The sequence below is a fragment of the Urocitellus parryii genome, chromosome 1 (assembly GCF_045843805.1).
Source record: "Urocitellus parryii isolate mUroPar1 chromosome 1, mUroPar1.hap1, whole genome shotgun sequence".
In the NCBI taxonomy this organism is placed as follows: Eukaryota; Metazoa; Chordata; class Mammalia; order Rodentia; family Sciuridae; genus Urocitellus; species Urocitellus parryii.
Window position 1 is genome coordinate 251,372,297 of NC_135531.1, and position 21,455 is coordinate 251,393,751.

General features: G+C 38.1%; 1 non-coding gene across 1 annotated transcript; it reads left to right on the forward strand.

The window, feature by feature from the left end:
• The first annotated feature begins 444 nt into the window (after positions 1-444).
• On the forward strand, positions 445-574 carry LOC113194337 (U8 small nucleolar RNA). Its single transcript, XR_003302269.1, has one exon. It is a non-coding gene; the product is annotated as a U8 small nucleolar RNA (small nucleolar RNA).
• Positions 575-21,455: the final 20,881 nt, after the last annotated feature.

Consider the following 21,455-nt stretch of genomic DNA (forward strand, 5'->3'; position numbering starts at 1 on the left):
GGTTATCCTCTTGCTCCCACAACTTCCGCACCCCTGCTAAATGACCTTGATTGAAACAACTAAAAACGACTGCTTGAACACAATCTTGATGGCTACTGATAAAAGATGCTGCTGAAAGTTCTAAACTCAAGGGGGGAGGAGCTAATTCCAACCCTTGAATTGGTGCTTTGAGTTAAAGAATGAACCTTTTAAGATTTCTTCAGAATACAATGGCCCAACTGGCAAGAGCATGGATGATAAGGATATAAATAAATGAAATAGAATAGAAAATGAGTGGGGGGAATCAATGAACCCTCACATTTACATCAATTTGAATACCAAAACAATTCAAAAGCGAAAGAACAGTCTTCAATAATTAGTACTGGGACAACTGGACATGCACATGCAAAGAATGAAATTGAATATACAAAGTTAACTTAAAATGTATCAAAAGTATATATGTAATTGTCGGGTGGGATAATCCTTACCTGTTCCTCCTTTAGAGGGCAGACAGAACATGATGATTGAAGTTCGAATGGTAAGTGATTAGCATCTCTGCTTAATTATGACCTGCAACACCCTGATTGCCCCTGATTCTAAAAAAAAGAAGAAGAATGTATATGCAAGAATTAAAACCAAAAAGTTCTTAGGAAAAAACAGACATAAATCTTCATGACTTAGGTTAGATGATGGTGTTTTAGAATACCAAAATAACAAGACACCAAAGAAAAACTGAAAAATTGGACTTGATGAAAATTATAACTTTTGTCTTTATCGTTCAAAATACAAACTAAAGAATGGGAGAAAATACCTGCAAGTAAAACATTTGATAAGGGTAAATTTATATTTATAATAATACAGAACTATTATCACTCAAACAATAAGACAATCCAATGTAAAAACAGATAGCAAACGGGAATATCCAGTGAGGATATACAAATGGACATGAAAAAACGCTCAATATCATTAGTTCCCAGAGAAATTCAAATTAAAATGACAAAGAGATACCACTTTATACCCACTAGGATAACCATTATCAAAAATAATTAACAAGTATTGACAAGGATATGAGAAATTGCAATACTCATTTACTAATAATGGGAATATAAAATGCGCTGGGAAACAGGCTACAGTTCCTCAAACTGTAAAACGTAAAGTAACCATATAACAGCAAATCTCTCTTTTTTTTTTTTTTTTTTTTTTTTGCTTGTTCATTTCTTTCTTGTTTGTTTGGGTTTGTTTTTTGTTTTTTCCTTTTAAAACTTAGCAATTCTCCTAGGTATGTAGGAGGAGAATTGAAAATATATATCCATTAAAAAAAACATACACAAATGTTCATAGCAACATTGTTCATACTAGCTAAAAAGTGGACACAATCCAACTGTCCAGCAACTGATAAATGGTTAAACAAACTGATATAGTCATACAAGGGAACATTGGACTATAAAAAGAAATAAAGTACCCATACTTGCTACCATGTGATGAACCTTGAAGTCATTGTGCTAATTAAAAGAAGGTAGTTAGTTATGATGTAGGATTTCATTCATATAATATGCAGAATAGGTAAATCTATAGACAAAAGGTAAATTAGGGGCAGGAGATGTAGCTCAGTGGTAAGTACTTGCCCAGCAGAGTGAGCCCCTGAATTCAATCCCCAGTACTAAAAAAAAATAAAATAAAAAAATTAGAGGACTGAGTGACTGCATCAACTATTACTAGGGGCTGGGAGATAAGGAAGGAAATAGGGATGACTGCTGATGGGTACAAGGTCTCTTTTAGGAGTACTGAAAATATTCTAAAATTGTGATAATTGCACAACTCTATGATTATATTTTAAAAATCAACACTTTAAAGAGATGAACAAGGGGCTGGAGATGTGGCTCAAGCGGTAGCGCGCTCGCCTGGCATGCGTGCGGCCCGGGTTCGTTCCTCAGCACCACATACCAACAAAGATGTTGTGTCTGCCAAATACTAAAAAATAAATATTAAAAATTCTCTCTCTCTCTCTCTCTCTCTCCTCTCTCACTCTCTCTTTAAAAAAAAAAAAGAGAGAGAGATGAACAAGGGCTGGGGTTGTGGCTCAGTGGTAGAGTGCTCTCCTAGCATGCATGAGGCACTGGGTTCAATCCTCAGCACCACCTAAATATGAAATAAAGATATTGTGTCCAACCAAAAACAAAAAATAAATATTTAAAAAAATTAACAATATATATAAAAACTATACACACACACACACACACACACACACACACAATGGCCCCACAGAGCTGTTAATGACATATAAAGTATATTAAGAAAACCTGTAGAATACACACATCCACGCAGGATGTTCAGGAAAATCTAAGACAAAAAATGGCATATAAGTTGAAATTCAAAGGGTAAGTTGAAATAAGCTATAAGCTAGAGCAGCAGTGCTTCAACATTTTGACCCAAGGACTCCTTTAAACTTTGGGGTGGGAGAGGGTTGTTTGTCTTTTGTTTTGTTTTGTTTTGTTTTGTTTTAGTAGTACTGAGGATTGGATTCACAGATGCTCTACCACTGAGTTTCATCCCCAGCCCTTTTCATTTTTATTGTAGGCTCTTGCCTCAAACTTGCAATCCTCCTGCCTCAACCTTCTGAATTGCTAAGATTACAGGATGTGCCACCATGCCCAGCTAAACTTTTAACAATTACTGAAGACATCAAAGAGTTTTTGCTTATGTGTGTTCTATCAATATTTATCATATTAGAAATTAAAACTGAAAAAAGTTTTAAATCTTTATTAATCCATTGGAAAAAAAAACAAAACCCTTTATATGTTAGCATATATAGCTTTTTTTTAATGAAAAAGGACCATGTTTTCTAAAAACATAAAAAGGAAAAAAACTAGTCAAAAAAATTTTTTTTTCATTTTTGACACCCATTCTTCCAGTGACTTACAACAGGTAGAGAGGGCAGAAGAAATACTACGTATAGGAGGCCCATGAAAATCGCCTTTGTAGGGATTTTGTTGCTCAGTGGTATAGCACTTGCCTGGCAATTGTGAGGCACTGGATTGGATTCTCAGCACCTCATATAAATAAATGAATAAAATAAAGGTCCAGGGGCTGATGATGTGGCTCAAGCGGTAGCGCAATCGCCTGGCATGCGTGTGGCCCGGGTTCGATCCTCAGCACCACATACAAACAAATATGTTGTGTCCACCGAAAACTAAAAAATAAATATTAAAAATCTCTCTCTCTCTCTCTCTCTCTCTCTCTCTCTCTCTCTCTCTCTCTCTCAAAAAAAAAAAAAAAAAAAAATAAAGGTCCATCAACAACTACAAACTATATTTTAAAAAATCGCCTTTGTAGGTTTTCAAATCAAGCAAACTTCTGAGATTCAGATGAATGTCCTTGGAAGTTTCTTTCTTTCTTCCTCAATCCTCACCTTGAAAATTACTGTCATATTAAACCAGTTATTACTGGACATTTGTTACATTCCGCAAATGTATTACAGCAATAAGAGCATGGTTTGAATTTAAGATTTCAGAGGTGGAGCAATTCTTGGTGATAATAAGGACTAGGGGTGTGGCCTTGGAAGTGAGTCACTAAAGTGTCCCAAGAAATAAAGAGATAGAGGAATAAGAGTGAATTGGATAGGTTATGTAGAAATTGATGTCATCCTAGATGAGAGCAGATCTTGAGAATATAGGAAAGTCAGTGAGCCAATGAATGAATTTGGTAGATCACAATAAAGGGGAAGGACAGGTTTTTTGTTTGTTCTATGATACTAAGGACTGAAGCCAGAACCTCATACATGGCTAGGCAAGTGTTCTATCTCAGAGCTATAGCCCCAGCTGTGAGGATAGCCTTAGGCATCAGCCTAAGCAACTCCATTTTAAAAATTCCAGTTAGAAACCTACAGTCTTGGGCTGGAGATGTGGCTCAGCGGTAGCGCGCTCGCCTGGCATGCGTGCGGCCCGGGTTCGATCCTCAGCACCACATACCAACAAAGATGTTGTGTCCACCGAGAACTAAAAAATAAATATTAAAAAAAAAATTCTCCCTCTCTCTCTCCTCTCTCACTCTCTCTTTAAAAAAAAAAAAAAAATTCTGGTGATCCTATGGGGCTGAGGCTGTAGCTCAGTGGTAGAGTGCTTGCCTCGCATGTGTGAGGCACTGGTTCAATCCTCAGCACCACATAAAAATAAATAAAGATACTGTGTGTTCATCTACAACTAAATAAATATTTAAAAAAAAAAAAAAAAGAAACCTACAGTCTCACTAAGCACAACCACAGAGCACTGCAGTATGGCCTCAAACAAGTTACTTCCCCTCACCCTGATAAACAGGGTGAAGCCCCTGGCAGGCTGTCCTCGAATGATAAGAGAAAAAGGCTAGAAGATCAGAGACCACCAGACCAGACGTTTCTGACCCCAAGGCAAATGATGTCACTGAGAAATCCAGTGGTAGCTGATAAGGATTGAAACGGGGGTCAAAAGCCCCAGAATTTGGTATAAATAATAGAGCAAATGAACAGGGATTCAGTCAGCGAAACAAGGATGCACTCCAGCTGGAGAGCCTGATGAGGATCTGACATCCTATCACTTGTCATATCATTTTCTGATCTGCGTGATCCTTACCACTCTCAAACTCTACCGCCTGTCTGGACCTTGGTGAGAGCCGGAACTTCTCCCTACAACCCTCTCCTCAACCGGTCGTCCACTTCACACCAGGAAAACGCCTGCTTGGTTCTGGACCTGGTCACCACGGTCTGAGTGAGTGTGCATCTGCTGGACACAAAACCTAAGGCTTAAGACTTTTGATCTGACATTTGAACTTAGCATGCAGACGGAATGTCTTTCATTAGCCTGTCATGATTAAGTGTGTTTTGCTTTGCTTAGAATTAATCTAGAATTGTTTGCTGTGAATTAATTAATCTAGAATTGTTTGCTATGAATTGATTATCTCTTTTGCAGTGCCTAGTATTAAGGATTGTCATTTTCTCAATTAAGAACCTATAGAATGAGATTGTATTGAGTAATTTGAGTGAATAAAGCATTGAAAAGGTCAGAAGCTCGTGGACATTCTTTATTTCTCCCCTCAACTGCATATGTTGCAATTTTGCCCCCTCGAGACACTAGCCCTTTTTATTTTATCATGAGACAGATCTCACTAAATTGCCCAGGCTGGCCTCAAACTTGTGATCCTTCTACCTCAGCTGCCCAAATTGCTAGGATTACAAGCAAAGGACAGTTTCTAAACAAAAATGGTGGTCAAAGTAGTACTGGAGAGAATTAGAAACATGAAATACTTGGACCAATCTTCTAATTTCTCCAATAAGGTTACTGGACAAATTAAAATTAAACATTACCTGGATATCTATTATGCACACATAATCTAGCCATGCTCTGGCACCCTTTATGTCTTCTTCCCTTCTCCAAAAAAGAATCACAAGTCTCTCCCATACCCATCTGGTACCATGGGTGAAGTAGCATTCCACAGTTATGTTAACTAACAGACAAATAAGATCAGAATAAACTCCTCAGTTTAGCAGTAAACAACCTTTTCAACATAGGAAGGAGTTAAACCCTATTTGTGGGAACCATTGGTAATCTGAGAGCATTTTTTTATTTTTATTTTTTAGTTGTAGTTGGACACAATACCTTTATTTTATTTATTTTTATGGGGTGCTGAGGATGGAACTCAGTGCCTTGCATGCGCTAGGTAAGTGCTCTACCTCTGAGCCAATACCCCAGCCCCCTAAGAATATTTTTTAAGAACTTAAAAAGACAAAAATAAGAAAGGAGAAAAGTGATACCGAGTTGCTCATATTAGTGAGACAGGAATTTAGAATAAAGGAAACACCCACAAGCATAGTTGTAAGTCTTGAGCAATATGCCCTTGGCCCATGCCCTTGTAAAATAAGGGAAATATGTAAGCATATGTAGCTCCACCCTGGACCCACCTCCAATCCCGCCACTGATACAGCCCTTCTATAAATATTGGAACCCCCTCGGCCGGCCCAAGTTAGGGCTGCTTCTCAATCTCAAGACAGTCTGAATTCTCCTTTAAAAGTTTTTTATTCTTCCTAAATAAACCTCTGTCCATGCCTTTGTCTTTCCCATCACATATGCCAAGAACCCCACTGATCCTGAGTCCCCCTTCTCCCCTGAGAACTCCTTGGACCCTTCTCTGGAAACATCTCTTTTCCTGTGACTTTAGGAAGAGGTAATACCACCAGTTTATGCATCCAGTACCATTCAAAAGCAAAGTAACAAAAAACATAAGCATTTCCCATCCCTTGTCAAATCATTCAATTGTCTTAGAAAAATTTCAACTATCTCTGTTTTTCTAATAATTTCTCTATTGTTGTTATTATCAATAACTTGGAAAAAGAAGCATTTTCTATAAAACTTCAAATACAATTAACATGTCGTCTTTGTTGGGGATGAGTTTGGAAGATTTAACCTAAAGACAAGATCACAGTCATGCTGACTTGCCAAGGCTGACCTTGAACATGCCATCCTCCTACCTCAGCCACTGAAACTAACTTGTTGTCTTCTATGAATAGAACTGTACAAAAAATTAGAAACTGACTCACACTACAACCTTCACACTCATTTTCTCACTTGGGTCAGAAAAGTCAGAAGGTAGAAAAGAAGTTTAAAAAAAAAAATTGGGTCAAAAGAGAAAAGATGTAAAATGAAAAATTTGGCTTCTTACTGTGATTCACTTCCACTTGATTTTTAGAGCCAAAATACAACTTGGATGCTCTTTGAAATGGTGATTTTTTAACCTAACCTATTTGTTTCTGATTTCAAAATTATAAGCCATGCTCATTTCCACAGATTCTTAAACAAATTTTGTTAAATATAGTGATTAAACTAAAAGTAAATTTTTAAAGATCAGGAGGAAAATAACCCATTCATATGAAAAGATGAACTTATCAAAGGAAAATATCAATCTAGGAATGGTGGTGCATGGCCTATAATACCAGATACATAGGAGGGATTGCTGAGTTTGAGACAAGCCTGGGCAACTTAATGAGACCCTGATAAAATAAAAAGGGGCAGACTGAGGGGTGATGGGGGTGGGGAGTGGCTCAATTGTAGAGGGTTTGCCTAGCATGTTCAAGGACCTGTGTTCAATCCCCAGTACTGCCCCCCAGAAAGGGGAGAGAGAGATTAAATAGAATTATCACCAAACAAATGTTTTAACTAAATCACTGTATCTCATAAAACTTGCTCTACAAAGTTGGAACATAAGATAGTCACATAGCTTGTTTTTCCTCTGAAATAAAAATATTTAAACTTCTAATTGTGTATGAAATCAGTGATCTATTAGTGAGAAATTATTTAGGGGACAGTAATTTGATTATATATCCCTAATTGACATATTCTAGGCATAAAAAGAGTGCAAATCTAAAACTAGTTCAATATTAATAATGTCAGTATTATTATTATGAAACTATTGTATATCAATTATGAATAATGTAAATTTTATCTTTTATTTATTTATTTTTTTGAACCAGGGATTGAACTCTGGGGCACACAACCATTGAGTCACAGTCACATCCCCAGCCCTGTTTTATATTTTATTCAGAAACAGGGTCTCACTGAGTTGCTTAGCTCCTTGCTTTTGCTAAAGCTGGCTTTTAACTCATGATCCTCCTGCTTCAACCTCTCTACCAACTGGAATTAGCTACAGGAGTGCATCACCACACCCAGCATATCTCTATCTTTTGAATGTCTGTAGGATCAATAGGATGCCCCCCATTTTATTCCTGATATTGCTTGTTTGTACCTTCTCTTTATTGAACAGCATCATCAGGTGGGTATTGTTAGTTTTTGTTTGGTAGTAGAGATTTAATATTGAGATAATTGATTTTTAAGTTTGTTTTATTCTAATATGTACATATTTTTTAAATGAATTAAATTTTTTCTAATTGTTGATGGACCTTTATTTTATTTATTCACATGTGGTGCTGAGAGTCAAACCCAGTCCTCAAACATGCTAAGCAAGCGTTCTGCCACTGAGCCACAACCCTAGGCCCTCTAATATGTACATATTTTTAAGGCAAAGAATTTTATTCTGCATAGTTTTGACTTCCTCTCAAAAACCTTGAGAGGAACCCAGGGATGCTTATCACTGAGCAATATCCCAACCCATTTTTATGTTTTATTTTGAGAAAGGGTCTCGCTAAGCTGCTTAGGGTCTCACTAATTGCTGAGGCTGGCTTTGAACTCAGGATCCTACTATCTCGGTCTCCTGAGATTACAGGCATGCGTCACCATGCCCCACTGGGTATTGGTTTTATTAGTGATTTAAAAAAAAGACAACTTTGGCTTGCTTTCTTTACTTATTTTAAATGCTTCATGCATGCTTGATAAGCTTGCAATCTACCACTAAACTGCACCTCTAGCTTAGCTTTGGATTTCTTGATCTTCTATATTATAGGTTTTTACTATTTTATTTCTGCTTTTATCTTGTTTTCTTCTTTCTGTTTTCTCTGGGTTTGATTGGTTTTTCTTTTCATAGCTTCTTGATATTAATATTGAGATAATTGATTTTTAACTTTGTTCTTTTCTTTTCTTTTTTTCTTTCTTTTTTTTTTAAAGAGAGAGAGAGAGAGGAGAAAGAGAATTTCAATATTTATTTTTCAGTTTTTGGCATACACAACATCTTTGTTTGTATGTGGTGCTGAGGATCGAACCCAGGCCGCATGCATGCCAGGCGAGCGCGCTATCGCTTGAGCCACATCCCCAGCCCTGTTCTTTTGTATATGTACATATTTTTAAGGCTAAGAATTTTATTTTGCACAGTTTTAGCTTCTTCTCAAAAAAAAAAAAACTTGACCTGTTGTACTAATATTTTCTTTATTATTTAAGTAAAAATATTTTCGAAATACTCACTACAATTTCTTGTGACTCTTGGAGTATTTACAAGTTTATCCCTAATTTTCAACATATATAGTATTTTTTTATTTATTTGTTATTAATGTCTAATTTAATTTCACTGTGATCAAAGAACATCTCTATAATTTGAAATTTGTTGAAAATTGCTTTGTGCTAGGTATGTGGTGCATACCTATAATCCCAGCAACTCAGGAGGCAGGACGATCTCAAGTTCAAAGCCAGTCTCAACAATTTATCAAGGCTCTCTCTCATAATTAAAAAATAAAAAGGGGTGGGGATGTGGCTCAGTGGTTAAGTGCCCCTCGGTTCAATCCCTGGTACCAAAAAACAAACAAAAACTTGCGTTAAGTTCTAGTATATGGTCAACTTTGGCAGCTCAGTTATTTTGTGCCCAGCCAGACTGTGGCAGAGGTTAGACGTACAACCAAGATGGCACAAGTTCTTTTTTTAAATTTTTTTTGAGTTGTTGATAGACCTTTATTTATTTTACGTGGTGCTGAGAATCGAACCCAGTGCCTCACACATGTCAGACAAGTGCGATACCGAAAAGTAAGAACTTGGTTTTGGTTGCATTACTTTAGGGCAGGACAATATGTTTATCTCTTTTTGGGGTCTCTCTCTCTCTCTCCTTATAAATCCTCTAGGATTCAATCATGGAGACTCCACCCTTATTACCCTATCTAGTTTAATCACTTCCCAAAGACCCCAGCTCTAAACACCATAGTGGGATTAAGTTTCCACCCTCTTAATACCATTAACATCAAGACTTTAGGGATTAAACTCCTGCATGAGTTTGGGAGAACAACTATATTCAAAACATAGACTGGGTTTCTCTCTACTCTGGGCTCATTTTCCCCCAAATCTTCATTGCCTTGGTAAGTATCAGATGCCTTAATACTAGTATCTTCCATTATTTCTTTTCTTTGTACTGGGAATTAAACCCAGGGTGCTTAAGCACTGAGCAACATCCCCATCCTTTTTTAAATATTTTATTTAGAGACGGATCTTGCTAAGTTGCTTAGGGCCTCCCTAAGTTGCTGAGGCTGGTTTTGAACTTTCAATCCTCCTGCCTCAGCCTCCTGAGCTGCTGATATTACAGGGATGCTCCACAGCACCCAGCTCCATTCTCTCTTTCTGTTCACTTTTTCTAATGAGTTTTAATAGGACAGTTAGTCCAAAACAATATAGTCTCCCACTGCAATAAGCAGAATTTCCTAGGAAGCCTCAGTTCTTGAAAGAGCTATACTGATTCAAAGAAACCATAATTCCAGATTGAAAAAGTCTTCAACTAGGGAGTTAAAAAAAAAAAAAAAGGAAGAAAAAAGAAACAAAATTTCAGCCCCTACCTTTTTCTGAGCAGAAAGTACGCTACCTAAGTTGAGCAAACCTCCCAAAAGATATGTTCTACAACATTCTCTTCAAGGAGACTAACAAAAAAGGAAAACCTCCCAGATGGCAGCAGCAAGAATACTTAGAGAATGATAGACAAAGGAATCTTTCTTCTGGGCAATAATTAAGGCCTAAACAAGACCATATTCCACACAATACAGATAAAGAATCTTTGGAGCAGTGACTGCTATTGATTCCCATATTCCTTTCCAAATAAGTACTTCATTGTACTTGCTCCATCCCTGTTCCACCATTGCGTACTGAATGTATGGTGCAAATATCTTGCCTCTTTTAGCTCATATGTCTATAGATCAAGAGAACAACATCCAAGCATACCAACAAGATTGTCCCATAGTTCCCTGATGCAGAGACTACTGTGCATTACCCAGAGATCCTTGCTTTTTAATTTGATGCTATACCTGAATGGCACTTTAGGTTTATCTCCCTAGGAGGATAGTAAGCATATTTCACCTGCAGGAAGGAGAGTAAACAAAGTGTCTATCACCAGAAGGGCAGATGGTGGCATTTATGAGTACTGTTTACAAAACAATTTATGCTCTTGTTATGATTTAGATCTGAGGTGTCCCCCAAAAGCTCATGTATGAGACAAAAAAAAAAAAAAGTTCAGAGGTGAAAAGTTTGGATTGTGAGAGCTTTAACCTAGTCAGTGCATTAATCCTCTGATAGCGAATAACTGGGTGGTAACAGTTAACAGGTAGGGTATGACTAGAGGAGTTGGGTCACTGGGGCCATGACTTTGAGGTATATATTTTGACCTCTCTCTGCTTTCTGATTGCCACATCCTGAGTTGCTTTCCTCCTCCACACCCTTCTGCCATGATGTTCTGCCTCACCTTGGGCCCAGAGCAATGGAGTCTGCCATCTATGGACTGAGGCTTCTGAAGTCCTTAGTGCCAAATAAACTTTTCCTTCTCTAAAATTGTTCTTGTCAGGTCTTTTAGTAACAGTAATAAAAAAGCTGACTAAAACAACTCTCAACCTTCAAGGACTACATTTCCTGGATCCCCTTATGCTTCACTGAGGGCATGTGGCAAGTAATACCCAAGGAGTTGTAACAAATGTTATTTCAGAAGAACATGTAATTGACAGTGTGAGAGCCTCTGAAACTGTTTTCCTCTGGTGCAGAGTTCCACACATTTGGAGGTGGTGGCTGTGCCATTAATCTAGGAGCCTGAATGAGTATAATGAGCACAGTACCCTTCTCATGCCAACATATAATAGACACATAGTGTGAAAAAGAAATCTGAAACCATTATTGTTTTAATCCACTGAAAATTTAGGACATAATTTGGCCTTTTCTAACTAATACAGTCTTAATGAAATTATAAGCACTTCCTCTGCATCAACATTTTTTTTTCTTTTTTTTTTTTAAAGATAGAGTGAGAGAGGGGAGAGAGAGAGAGAGAGAGAGAGAGAGAGAGAGAGAGAGAGAGAGAGAGAGAGAATTTTTAATATTATTTATTTTTTAGTTCTCGGCAGACACAACATCTTTGTTTGTATGTGGTGCTGAGGATCGAACCCGGGCCGCACGCATGCCAGGCGAGCGTGCTACCGCTTGAGCCACATCCCCAGCCCTCTGCATCAACATTATAAACAATAATTATCCACTTAACCTACATTGATACAGAAAAGTGCCACTTGTGTAATTCTCTGTAAGAAAAAGATTTGTTTTAGTAAATAAAAGGGCAAATGAAAACCACAATAAAATACTATGTCATACTCACTAATATGGATAATAAAATATGGAAAATAACAAATATGGTGAGGAAGTACAGAAATTATAACCCTCATACATATTTAATAGGAATGTAAAATGAGGCAGCAGTTGTAGAAACCAGTATGGTAGTTTCTGAAAAAGTTAAGCATAGAATTAATACATGACCCAACGATTCCACTCCTGGGTGTATAATCTAATGAAGTGAAAACAAATTTCTGAAAATGCCAGAAGGTGGAAATGATTCCAATATTCATCAATGGATGCATGAATATTCCATGGTATAGCCATACAATTATTCAGCCATAACAAAGGAAGTGCTGATACATGCTATGACATTGAAGAATACTGGAAACATGTGTTAGGCAGTTTTTCATTGCTATGGTCAAAATAACTGAGAGGAGGAAAAACTTACTTTGGGATCATGGCTTCAGAGATTCAGTCCATTGTAGGCCATCTCCATTCCTCTGGGCCTGAGGTGAAGCAGAACATCACAGGAGAAGGGCAAGGCAGAGGAAAGCTACTGGGTTCATGAAACCAGGAAGCAGAGCAGGAACAAGATGTCATCCCCAAGGGCATGATCCAGGTTACCCACTTCCCCTATCCACACCACACCTACCTACTATTACCCCTAATAATCAATTCCAATTATTAATTCAAGTCAATTAATCCACTGATGAGGTTACAGCTTTTTAAAAAAATTTTTTTAGTTGTAGGTGGAAACAATCTCTTTATTATTTATTATTAATATTTAATATTTATTATTATTATTATTATTTTTAATGTGGTGCTGAGGATGGAACTCAGTGCCTCATGCATGCAAGGCAAGTGCTCAATCACTGAGCTACAACCCCAGCCCCCGTTATAGCTTTTATAATCTAATCATTTCAACTCTGAACACTGCTACATTGTTTAACATGAGCTTTTCAGGAGACATCTCATATTCAAACCTTAACAGTTACCCTAAATGAAAGAAGTCAGGCACAAAAGTATGTATATTGTATGATTCCCATTTATTTATTTTTGTGATACTGAGGAATTAAACTCAGGGGCACACTATCATTGAGCAACATTCTCCATTCATTTTTATTTTTTCATTTTTTTAATATTTACTTTTTTTAGTGGTAGTTGGACACAATATCTTTATTTTATTTACTTATTTTTATGTGGTGCTGAGGCTGAGGTCGAACCCAGGACCTCTCATGTTCGAGGCCAGCAGTCTACTGCTGAGCCACAACCCTAGCCCCTCCTTTTTATTTTTTATTTTGAAACCGGGTCTTACTAAGTTGTCAAGACTGAACTAGAGCTTGCAGTCCTCCTGCCTTAATCTCCTGAGGAGCTGGGATTACAGATGGGCACCATGGTGCCTGGCATGTGATTCCTTTTATATGAACTACATCGAATAGACAAATCCATAGAAACTAAAACAGATTAGTGTTTCCGGGGATAGAAGGGGTGGAGAATTGAGAATAATTTGTTACTGGATACAGAGCTGGGGTAATGGAAATATTCTTAAACTGGAAAGAAGTGGTAGTTGCACAGAATAATAAACATACCATATGTCAATGAACTGTATACTTTAAAATGGCTAGCCATATGGTATGTGAATTTCATCTCAATAAAAAATTAAAGACTGTACATAAATTCCAAATATATCATTTTAATCCAAAAAGCTACATAGAGAAGTTTTTTAAATATTTTTTTTTAGTTGTAGATGGATACAATAACTTTATTTATTTATTTTATTTTTATGAGGATTGAACCCAGGGCCTCATACATGCCAGGAGAGCACTTTACCACTGAGCCACAATTCCAGCCCCTACATAGGGGAGTTTTTTATGTTAGAAAAAATAGAAATAATTTTTTAGTCTGGATTTTCCTGATTTATCTTCAATTCACAAGTTCTCTCCTCAGTTGTTTTCCATCCATGTAATTCTTAATATGAATTATAGGCATGTTACACATAATATTATATGCCAGAAGCCAAGTGCCAATGTCTCGGCTTGGCACAGAATCACGAGCCACCACACAGCTTTGTAGGTTCAAACAGCAATTCTTTATTCCCGATCTCACACCAGCCTCCGCACACGTTCAGGGGCAGTCTAAATCTGCCCGCACAATTCACCTACTCCACGAGGCTTTTTCCAAATCCCATTTTAATCTCAGGAGAACTCAACGGGAACAAGCAGCAGGAACACCCTAATCCCAGCAGCAATAATCTTCAACCTCAACTTCCCTAAAACCCATATTCTTAAACCGGGAAACGCCTTAAACTGGGAACACCCTAAATCCAAGGACCGGGATACTTCCTCAAACCTGCAGGATACTTCCTCAAACCTGGATCCACCCTCAATCACCTTGAGCAGGGTCATCTTTCTCAAACACACAAGCAAGGTCGCAGCAAATTTCCAAGGCAAGTCCATTTAACATGGGGTACACTGGCAAGGATTACGATGCGTCAATACCTACTTGGTAATGGCCCTCAGCAATTATAGTTAATGATTGAACACAGACATGACATTGTATGAAGCTGAGAAATTCCTGCTGCCTAGTGATGGGATAGCTGCCTGTGTTGGTCAGCTTTCCATTACTGTTTAAAAAAAAAAAAGTTAGGGATATAGCTCAGTTGGTAGAGTGCTTGCCTTGCATGTATAAAGCCCTGGGTTCAATCCCCAGCATCACACACCCGCACACACAAATACCTAAGATAGTCAATATAGAAAGATAAAATTTTGCAGTGGTGTACACCTATAATCCCAGGGATTTGGGAGGCTGAAGCACGAGGGTTGCAAGTTTGTGAGAAGTCTCAGCAACATAGTGAGACCCTTACTTTTTTAGCAAACCCTGTCTCAAATAAAAAAATATAAAAGGATTGGGAATGTAGCTCAGTGGTAAATCACTCCATCCCATCCCTCAAAAAATAGGAAATTCTTATTTTGGCTCAGTTCAGAGATTTTATTCATGTTCAGTTGGCTCCATTGATTTTGGGCCTGTGATGAGGTAGTACATCATGGTTGGGAATGTGTGGTGAAGGAAGAAGCTTCCCTTCTAGGAAACTTCTGTCCCACAATTCCCTTCTAGGACACAGCCCCAATGACCTAACTTCCTCTCACAAAGCTCAGCCTCTTAAAGGTTCCACCAGTTCTCAATTCCCAATACTGCCACAGGCTAGGGAACAAGCCTTTAACACAAAGGTCTTTGGGGACACTTATCCAAACACAGCATAGGGTCTAGAAGCAGTCAGCATTTCCCACCTTCAAACCTCTAATTTTTTTTATTCTATTTCCTTCTATTTCTACTTATAAATCCATGACTTCTTTTCTGATTGCATCTATTCATTTTAATATCTTGCCAAATACTGTTAAAGATAATCATGTTAAGTTTCTATTTTTCTATTCCCTTTTCCCAGGATTGCTGACTCAGTAGACATGTGGTCTGCTGCTCAAGTAACCTCAGGCAACAACTTTGCCAAGTGTTCTACCACTGCATCTCTGGGCATACCTGCTGAGAGCCACAGCCCAGTCGGAATGGCCCCTGGCATTTTGCCAGAAGTAATGGTTGAGAGCCATTAAGATGATGATAATTAAGTTAAGCTGTCTATAATTGCTGTGACTGGATGATGCTGGATTGAAACAGGCTGTGTATTCAATTGTATATAGACCCCTGCTGTCCGCCTCCGGCACCCGCTAATTTAGAGTTCTCAAGGGGATTCCTGGGGAGTTGGTTGGTGAAGTTCCGGTGGAGGGAGTTCCAGTTGGTGTGTGGTGTTCCTGGGAGGGCCACGTGGGTGGCATGCTCCGGGAGTTCGGGCAATAAAGGAGTTCCTGTTTGAACCTACAAGTGCCTCATGGCGGCTCGGTTATTTTGTGCTCAGCCAGGCTACGGCACATACCATCTTTCATCTACTGATATCAAATTCATTGTAGTTTACCATGACCTGCTAAGTTAATGGTGTATGTTTAGTTATGGTTTGCTTTTGTATTTTTAAAATTTACTTCAAGCCATTAATAAAACCAAGGAAAGCCTCTACCTTTATCAAGCCTACATTTTAGAGAATTTTTCTAACTCTTCATATGATTTTATTTTAGGAAGATAATGTTTGTCTTAAAATGCACCCAGGGTTTTTTTTTTTAATAAGATACAGGAAGACATACAAACATTGTCATAAAGGAAGAAGTTTTTATACTAGCAGTTTCCTAGATGTTGGAGGCATAGCACATTGCCGCAGTCTGCCTGGGCACAAAATAACCAAGCCACCACAAAAGCCTTGTAGATTCTAACAGCAACTCTTTATTCCCGAACTCTCACCGGCACTCTACACACACTTTCTGGGAAAAATACACTCCCTCCACTGGGCTCTGCGTACCAATACTCTCAGAACCCCGAACCCCGCGAGAACTCAATGGGAACTCTAAAGGAGCGGGCGCCTGAGGCAGCAGGATACGCCCTAATCCTGGAGCTGCCCTAATCTTGGAGCCGCCCTATTCCAGCAGGATCCACCCTAAACCTGGAGCTGCCCTATTCCAGCAGGATCCACCCTAAACCCGGAGCCACCATAATCCCTGAGCAGGGTCACCTTTCAAACCAAAATGCCATGCGTCATTTCTACTTGGCTATGGCTCTCAGCATCTCCCCCATTCTGATTAATTAAACAACAAGCAATGTGGCTTAGGGACCGTGCCTGTTAGGTTGTCCAATTCAACATATGGTTCTTACCCATCATCGGATGAGCTGACCTCTAGGTGTCAGCCTCCTGTCTTAGGTTGGTACCACTGCAATTGGATCATACCCCTCGCTGACTACCGGTCCAGCATACAGCCATACTTGTGGATAGGCCTATGCACCAGTGAGGGGGGTGAGGTTCTTTGCCTCACCTCTGTTGGCCCCCAAATGTGGCCTTTGCACCAGTTGGGGGGGTGAGGTTCTTTGCCTCACCTCTGTTGGCCCCCAAATTTTAGACCATCACTAGCAGAAGGGAGGAGGATACAGAAATGCCACGACACCAAGCCAATTGACGGCTCTTTTGGAAAAATTGTATCACTGGTGACACCATCAGCAAAGATATGCCAGCACTACCACAATTCGCTGCACCAACAGATAGTTCACAATGCATACAAGTGATACATAGTCCAGGCAAGTTCTGCAAGCAGTTCAAAGCGGAGGAATCTATCTATATGCCCATATCTATATGTCCATTTCCTCCCAAAGTAAATCGACTCCTTGATTTGAGCATTACTTGTTGAGTTATTATTCACTGATGCATCAGTTTATACAGTTTACTGTGATAGCTATCATAGAAGCTGTAGTTTGGTTTTATCTTTGTCTTCACTGACACTGGGATGAAGATAGGAATTCTGGCAATGATGCTAAAAAGAAATTATGTAACATTCCAACAGGTACTAAGAAAACAATTTTCTGAACAATTTACATTATCCTGAACAGAATTATTAAATATAATGAAAAGGAAAGGTGAAAGTAAACAAAGAGATCTGTTAACCTCCTTTAAAAATAATCCTTAACAGCTGTTTATCTAATTTAAATTAAACCATTTAAATCACGTGAATAAAAAAAAAAAAACTCGGATCCATTTTTTTCATGAGCGCTCCTCATATATGAAATATGGACATACGCACATACAGACATACAACACAAAACACAAGAGTGCACACAAACGTACAACACATAAGACAATAGTAAAGGCCTTGTAGCTTTACACAGGTGAAATCTCCATTGCAATGTTTAAAAACTCCACAGTCCAAAAATAAAACTGATCAGAAAAACATTAACCTAGGTTTGTATGAGCTCAAAAAATAAAATAGAACTTTATGATGTGGGAAAAGGCAATAATAAAATAGATATTGAAAAAAGCATCCTGGTTAATCACTGTCGCAGATGTAAGAATAGCCAAGCTGGAGCTCTGGATATCAGCTGTTATGGATTTGAGTCAAATCATCTTCTTTTTGGTCTGTAGAAATTGCTTTGGTTAGTCTCTCTGGAATCCAAATTGGCTGCTATTCTCCCTGTGGAAACACACAAACAGAATCCCGACTCCAGACAATCACTGGGTCAGGACCTTTCCATTGTCCTGTTAGAATATCTTTCCAAAGTACCTTAGGCTTATGTACATTTTTTGGATACATATGTCTTTCCGCAGCACTAAGCCCTGATGAATCCAAATTTTAAAAGTTTAGAGTAAAAAGGGTTATTTTAAGTTTATCTTTGGGGGATATATACCCCTTTCCAATTCCCTCTTTTTGCTTTAATAAGTACATTTTAATAGTTTGATGAGCTCTTTCAACTATGCCTTGTCCCTGTGGATTGTATGGGATTCCTGTTATATGAGTAATGCCAAATGATGAGCAAAATTGTTTAAAAGAGATAGAGGTATAGCCACGACCATTATCTGTTTTTAACTGTTTTGGAACGCCCACAGTGGCAAAATTTTGTAAGCAATGAGCTATAACATCTTTAGTTTTTTCTCCGGCATGAAGGGAGCCCATCAAAAATCCGGAAGAAGTATCAACTGTAACATGCAAATATTTTAATTTTCCAAATTCTGGCAAGTGTGTGACGTCCATCTGCCAAATATGGTTAGGTATCAATCCTCTAGGATTGACTCCAAGTTTAACTTGTGGTAAAAAGGTCACACAATTTTGACATTGTTTTATTATATGTCTGGCTTGTTCCTTAGTTATTTTAAAACGCTTTTGTAAAGTATTAGCATTGACATGGAACCTTTTATGAAAATTTGTAGCTTCTTCTAGTGTAGAGAAAATATGTATGTCATGTGTAGTTTTAATCTGCTAAATCATTGCCCAAACTAAGGGTTCCAGGCAATCCTGTATGTGCCCCGATATGTCCTATAAAGAATGGATCTTTTCTGTCCCAGATTAGACTTTGTATAGTAGAAAACAAAGAGAAAACAGTAGAGGAAGGAGAAATCCTACCAGCATCTTCAAGGGATACTATAGCATTAACTATATACTGACTATCAGAAAATAAATTAAATACAGAATCTTTAAACATCACAAAAGCTTGTAAAACTGCATAAAGCTCTACCCTTTGAGCCAGAACTCAAAAGTCATCATCTTAATGGCTCGCTAGCGTCACCTCTCAACCACTACTTCTGGCAAAAATGCCATGTGTCATCCCGACTCGGCTCTGGCCCTCAACGAGAGAGAGAGAGAGAGAGAGAGAGAGAGAGAGAGAGAGAGAGAGAGAGAGAGAGAGATATGACCAGAAGTTTGATCATGTTTCTAATTGCCTCTGTTTCCTCCAAGCACCCATGGGCTCTGGAAGAAAGGAAAGGGCTTTAGCCAAAAGAAAAAATGTCACAAGTGGCCAACACCTCTGAAAGAACAAGATACGAAGCACAAAAATTGCTTCCCTGGAAGCTAGAGAGGTATGTGCAAAATGATATAGATGATGATATAGATATGTGCAATGATGTGAGCATCACCTGTATTTATTAAAGTGGCAGTAGTTGACCAAGCAGAGGACTGGAGGGAGTATTAGCAGACAATAGAGCAAAGGTATCAAAGCTATAGGAAGTAGGTCAATAATTATATGATACAAGTGATCGCCATGTCCATCTTCTGAGTATTCCTAAAGGAAAGAGTGAGGGAGGTTATGTAATGCTGGATTACTCAATTTTTCTGAGGAAAATGAGGGTAATAATAAGTATTCCTATTCTTAGGTTTGTTGCCTAGGATTATATCATATAACAAACATTTGAAACAAATATATCAGTTGTTACATCAATAAAAACATTAATTTATTAAAATGGTTACAGTGACTTACAGTCACTCTAATACAGGTCCTACTATTCTGGGAACATACCAGACACACAGCTACATCAGTGTCTGACTATGACATTCTTTTTGCCTGGAGAACTCTTTCTCTAAATACTTTCATGGCTAGCTCCTTATTTCCCTAAAGTCATTTACTCTAATGTCACTTTATCAAGTTCTTTCCTGATCATCTTGGAATACTTTATTTTCCTACCCTGCTTTATTTTCTCTGTAGCATATAGTTTCATCTAATATACTATGTATTTTACTTTTGGTTTTCTGTTCCACTTCACTAGAATATAAATTCCATAAAGTATGGAGGTTTTTTAAATGTGTATGTGTCCCCTCCTCACCAGCCACTGCTAGGTCTTTAGTGCCTGAAACAGAATAAGACAGTCAAATATATCTGTTGAATATGCAAAAGATGTTCACTAACCTGATACTAGGCATAAGGGGGGGTCTGTGAGCATAATGATATCTTTTGTTATTCTCAGAAAGTCTTGAAAAGTACCTGAAGCTTCTACTAGCCCCTTGAAATAATTTAAACATTTGATTCATTCATTCTACGCACTCATTTATTCATTCACTAGTCACATTTAAATATGCCAGATACTACCATATTACCAGGGATTAAGTGACATTTTTTTTTTTAAAGAGAGAGGAGAGAGAGAGAGAGAGAGAGAGAGAGAGAGAGAGAGAGAGAGAATTTTTAATATTTATTTTTTAGTTTTTGGCGGACACAACATCTTTGTTTTTGTATGTGGTGCTGAAGATCAAACCCCAGCCACACATATGCCAGGCGAGCGCACTACCGCATGAGCCACATCCCCAGCCCAAGTGATAAAATTTTTAAAATTTTTTTTAAAAAATATTTTTTAGGGAAGCGGTTCAATGGCAAAGCAGCAAAGCGCTTGCCTGGCACTGAAGCAAAAAGAAAAGAAAAAAAAATTGACAGATAAATGAACCCAAAGGGCTGGGATTGTGTCTCAGCGGTAAACTGCTCGCCTAGCACTTGTGAGGCCCTGGGTTCGATCCTCAGCACCACACAAAAATAAATAAAATGAAAAAAAGTTAATAAAAATTAAAAAAATATATTTTTAGTTGTTGATGTACCTTTATTTTTTATTTATTTATATGTGGTGCTGACTATGGAACCCAGTGCCCCACACATGCTAGGCAAGCGCTCTGCCACTGAGCCACAACTCCAGCCCACTGTGAGAAACTTTTATGACAAATATATTCTAGTTGGAACAGAGATGGAGTTGAAGTGTACTGAGAAAACAGAAGAACCATGGGTCTCCTTACTGTCATTTCACTGTGTTAGGTATATTTGATATATATAATTATTTATTTTTTTCTTGAAGCCCTGGGGATTGAACCCTGGGCCTCACACATGCAAGCAAGTGCTCTATCAGCGCTAAACCCTAAGCCCAGGAATAAAAGTCCTTGTTATCTATACTCATGCATATTTTATTTCTTATACTTCTCTATGCTATCTCCCCTTGACCTAGTACTATTTAATAAAGCATTAAGACTCTCATTTTTCCCTTGCAAAAGGGAGTTTCCAGACAATTACTGCATTTGGCTGAGATCCAAATCAAAAATCAGAGTCAGCTCTGAAGAATCAAATCAAGGTGATTATGTAAATGGCAGTATGCAAGAGCAAAATCTAGGAGATGCATGG